The sequence below is a fragment of the Equus caballus genome, chromosome 15, assembly GCF_041296265.1.
Source record: "Equus caballus isolate H_3958 breed thoroughbred chromosome 15, TB-T2T, whole genome shotgun sequence".
In the NCBI taxonomy this organism is placed as follows: domain Eukaryota; kingdom Metazoa; phylum Chordata; class Mammalia; order Perissodactyla; family Equidae; genus Equus; species Equus caballus.
Window position 1 is genome coordinate 66,723,402 of NC_091698.1, and position 5,388 is coordinate 66,728,789.

The 5,388-nt window shown below is 40.6% G+C and overlaps 1 long non-coding RNA gene across 1 annotated transcript; it reads left to right on the forward strand.

Moving 5' to 3' along the window:
• The first annotated feature begins 2,748 nt into the window (after positions 1–2,748).
• Positions 2,749–4,636, forward strand: LOC111768104 (uncharacterized). The gene is made up of 3 exons (XR_002800168.2): positions 2,749–2,867; positions 4,053–4,135; positions 4,504–4,636. It is a non-coding gene; the product is annotated as an uncharacterized lncRNA (long non-coding RNA).
• The last annotated feature ends 752 nt before the right edge of the window (positions 4,637–5,388 follow it).

Genomic DNA, 5,388 nt, shown 5'->3' on the forward strand with positions numbered 1-5,388 from the left:
CTTACCACAGCCCCTCGTCTCCTAGGACCCCAGGGAAAACAAGCATGAGGTCTCCCCACTGATGCACGGCTGTCACTCATTCAAAGAGAGGAGCTGAACAGGGGACACAAGCTGGCTGAGAGAACGAGAGCGCTCTCTGTGTCATTAGGGAGACAGACACACCATTTTTGTGAGAAGTGACTTTCCTTTGGGGACTGGGTGACTACAGACAGCATGACTGGTAATTTTTAGATTATCAGTTCTTACTGAAACTCTAAAATTATACTTATGTATCTAGGTATATAAGTCCTTGATTAGCAGTTGCTACTGAGATCCTAAAATTATTTATGGTGTATACATATAGGAATAAATATCTAGTTACATCTGTATGCAAAGATATCCAGATCTATAAATAGCTGGTGGTAGAAATCTTGTCATGGACAAACAATCCTCTAAGGATGGAACTTTTATTTAATTTTATATGTGGGTACGTACATATACATGCTATAAAATAGCTCTAGGATATATAAGTATATATTTATACATATCTATGCAGTAATATACTTTAAGGGTTTTTTTAACTTTAAATCTGCATAAATGTATACATAAATGTAAAGTTACATCTGCATGGGAGGGGTTAGCATGTGGAACTCTGGACGTGGGAGTCAGTTCAAGTCCCCGTTCTGCCACCTCACACATGCATGGTCCTACTCATGGGAGGATTGTGCTCACTGTAGCAGGAAAAGTGGAATAAAACAAACCTGAGACCTCATTGGCACTGGCTGGACTTGACTGTGGCTGTGTTAGAGCTCCTGGGGAGAGCTACAAGTGTGGGTGTTGTGTGGTAGGAACATGCACAGAAGCAGGAAGAGGCTGGAGGTCTGTGCTAGCAGATGAGGGCATGCAGGGGTGAAATGTGGTTATGCTTATAACTATAAGGGCAAGGTCAGAGGAGTGTGCGAGTGTGCTAGGGGCACAGAGGGAAAGAGCCTAACTGACTGGGAAGATCAGGGAGAGGGAGTCACAGTGGAGTTCCCTGGAGCCTGATCTTGAAGGATGCACAAATGATCATGGGGTGAGGGAAAGCATTTCAAGATTTAGAAATAGCATCTACAAAGGCTTGAAAATTCCAGGTGTGTCCTGGTGATGTCTGGGGTGGCAGGAGCTTAAGGTGATGAAGATGAGACCAGAAAGGGGGGTGGGAATCTGATGGATAATGGCCTATGAGCCCCACTAATGAACAAGGTCTTTATCTTGTGACTGGTGGGGAGCCACCAAAAGGTTTTAAGCAGGGGAGTTATGAAATCAGATTTAGGTTTGATTGAGGTCAGTCTGACAGATAGAATTGGAGGGCTGGCAGAAGGTTATTGTAGGAGGCCAGGCAGGAGGTGATGATAGCCAAGACGATGGAGATGCAGAAAAGGGGGTGAAGTGAATTCAAGAGCCTGTGGGTGTAGAATTGGTAGGAGTTTGGGGCATGAGAGAGAGGGAAGAAAGATGACTCAGGTTTCTAGCTTGATTAGTTGGGTAGATGTTTATGCTCTTAACAGAGACAGAAAATGCAGGAGATGGGGTGTTTGGAGAGTTCTATTTTGGACAGATTGCTTTGAGATGAGTGCAGAACAGCCAGGTAAATGGTTCTAGAGTGGAGTGAAAGGAATTCACACACATGCCCACACTTGCATACCCACACACGCCCATACACAGGACCCCCCATGTACTAAGAATTGGACGGGAAGTATGAAGATCCCATACTAGGAAAACACCAACAAACCCTGACATGATCTGGCCCCTGGTGCCCCTCAGAGCTCACTCCTGTTCCCTGCTGCCACTCTCTCTGCTGCAGCCCCACTGGCCTCTTTGCTGTCTTTTCTTTTTTTGCTGGGAAAGATTCACCCTGAGCTAACATCTGTTGCCAATCTTCCTCTCTTTTTTTCCTCCCCAAAGCCCCAGTACATAGTTGTATATTCTAGTTGTAAGTCCTTCCAGTTCTTCTATGTGAGCTGCTGCCACAGCATGGCTACTGACAGATGAGTGGTGTGGTTCCATGCCCAGGAATGGAACCTGGGCCACCAAAGGGAAGCACACTGAACTTTAACTACTGGGCCATCAGTTCTGGCTCTCCTTCCTGTCTCTTGAACATGCCAAGCACGCTCCCATCTCAGGGTGTTAGATCTAGCTGTTCCCCCTCATACTTCTCTGCTTTCTTATTTTGTGTATTTATTGTGTGTTGCTTGTCTCCCTGTGAGAGCACATACTCCACAGGGGCAGGAAGCCTTGTTCATTTTGTTCACGGATATAGTCCAAGCACTTAGAACCATGCCAGGCACGTGGCAGGCTCTCAATAAATATTTGTTGAATGAATGCATTTTAAAGTGAGTCTACTTAAAATGAGGACCAAATTTTGATAGAGAATTTATCCTTAAAAAGAGAAATAAAAATCATCAGTGTTTTAATGTATAGTTCACAAAATGTGGTTTATAATTACAACTATTACAATTCTTAGAGCAAAGAATAAACCAAGTATTTCTTATTTGGGAGGGTATATAATCTTTCTGACAAAATTGTTTGATGGTGTGATATAAATTAGATCAATTCCTATTTGACTTTTGCAGTATAACCATTAAAAAGGGTTATCTTTTGCAAAAATATTTGATGCTTTTTCAATTTTTCCCAAGTACTTCTCTCTCTCTATGCAAAAAATAAATAAATTTTTGAGATATAATTTATATATATTGAAATTCTCAAGTCTTACGTGTACCATTCAATTAGTTTTAGGAAGTCATATCAAGACAGAATATTCCCATCACCTCAGAAGCTTCCTTCATGACCTTCCCAATCAGCAACCCCTCTCCAAGCAATTACTGATCTGGTTTCCATCACCATAGGTTAGTTGTTCCTATTCTAAAATTGCAAATAAATGGATTCATACAGTGTATAGTTTTTTGTGTCAGGCTTCTTTCACTGAACATAATGTCTTTTGAGATCCATCCACGTTGTTGTGTGTATCTGTAGCTCATTTCTTTCTATTCCTTAGTAGTGTTCCAACGACTTCTGTTATATTTTGAAGGGCTAGTTCTGTTGTCGTCCTTGTGGATTTTAACAATTGTTACTTGCTCTAACTCTGACAATGACTTTGCATGTGGTTCAAGTAGTTCTTTTTCACTTTCTTTCATTTGATGAAGTTCTGTGTCTTCTGAAAGACTTACCACTTTACTTTGCAATTAATTTCCATTATATTTGCAATGTATATGTCTAACAATGCACAAGAAACTGACCAAAAAAGAGTTTGACCAAAAAACGGTATGTAGTTAGACATTACCAGTAAAGAAGAAAGTATGTTTGGAGTAGAGACTCATTTTATAAGTGGTCGCTTTATTAGTGAATATTTTCACATTTTGATCACTTTTGCTTTGTAAAGCAACCTGTAAATATAGGAATCAGGATAATGAACACTCTTACACTGAGGACCCTCCATTCCTGTATACATGTGTGTGCATACACACAACATATATGAGTCCACGCCTAGGAACTGCAGAATCACTTGTGTGTACACATTCACTGGCTGGTCATTATTGTCCACTTGAGACTATAAACTTGAAGAAAGCAGGCATTAACTATTTGATTCATAGACATCTATTTGATTCAATTATATGAAATTGCCAATATTTGAGCACATCTGATCTATAAAAGAACAATTTCATGGGATCCACCTTTGTGGTTTTTGTACTACAAGTGCCACCCATTAATGGATAATGAAATCAATTTAATAGATTGGGATCAGCATTTTAAAAAAATGAATAGAATAGAGTAGAAAATGTCAGAGACTGACTCCTATTGTAAGGATACTGTTTTGTGAAACTTTTCTTTCAGTATTGTATACATGTATCAGTTACAATATTGATTTGGAGGCTTTAATGGGGACCAAATAGTAGAGGCTTAGACAAGATAGGTTTATTTTACTTTCGTGTGAATCTGAGCTTGTAGATTGTCCAGAGCAGTAGGCAGCTCTGTTCCACACAGCCATGCAGGCACCCAGGTCCCTTCTATCTGACTGCTCCTCTGTCTCCTAGGTATTGTCCTCATCCATTTGGTTGAAGCTTGCTCACGACTCCCACATCTTCATTCCAGTCTGTGTGAAGGGATAAAAAACAAGGTGAGGGTGAGCAGCTTCCTTTTAAAGACATCATGGGGCAAATATCACCTCTGCTCAAAATTCAATGACTTCGGCTTAGTTGTATGGCTACACCAAGATGCAAAGGTGTTGGGAAACAGTGTCTTTAGCTGGGCAATGTGAGAGCAAAGACAAATCCAGGTAGCCCTGGAGGCTGACTTCCTCTCCCTTTGGGTAACTAAGAAGACAACTGGCTCAGCAGGTCTCAATTAACTCAATGAAAGAACAGACTGCCATCAACTGCTGGGCTCTAGAACTCCTTTTTCACAGGGCCACTTCTCTAACAGGGAACTTTCATTGTTACACATTCACATAAATGTTCCCTGCCCCTTGTTCCTATGAACATACAGAGCCTTGGAGAATGGGAGAGATTCTCTGTTGGAAACCATCCTGGGGTGTGCGGTCCAGCTATGCCACCTAAACAAGCTTCTCCTTGGAGAGATAAGGGCCTGAAGATTATGAGCATCTGCTCCTTCTCTCTGTGTAAGTTTGCCCCCAATAAACCCTATTTTATATCTGCACTACGAGACACTACATATATAAGTGCTGAATCCTGATATTGTGGGTTGTGGTTAAGAAAAAAAAGGTGAAAATCTCCAGATAGTGAGTCTAACTGATGCCTAGTGTCCAAGTGACAGAATTATTAATGCTTCATCCAAATATTTATGCCTAGCTTACTCTGCTAAAGATAGTTATCTTTAAGATAATGGAGATAAGTATCTTTAAGATAATGGAGGATCAAATAAAAATTAGCTCTTATCCTTTAGGCCAGTTCTACAAATTGCAAATATTGAGCAATTACTAACATTTTGCCACGTTTGCTTCATCGCTCTTCATGTGTATGTGTTTGTTTTTCTGAATCATTTGAGAGTTATAGACACAATTTTCTTTTACCTCCAAATGCTTCAGTGTGCATTTCCTAAGAATAAGGACATTCTCCTAAATGAGCACAGTAAAAGATCTAATTAAAGAAATTTAACATTGATACAGTACTGTTATCTACTAAACAGTCTCTACCGAAATTTTGCCAAGCATCCTGACAAAGTTTTCTATGCCAATCTCTCCCCACCATCACTTCTTCCCCACTCCCCACCCCCATCCAGGATCTAGTCCAGGATTACACGTTATATTTAGTTGTCATGTTTGCCAAAAATTAAACAAAAGTTTTAGATCCTGCACTGTCTCCTACAGCCTTTGGACTCCTCTCTTTCCTGCTGTTGTTCTTGAAATGCTGT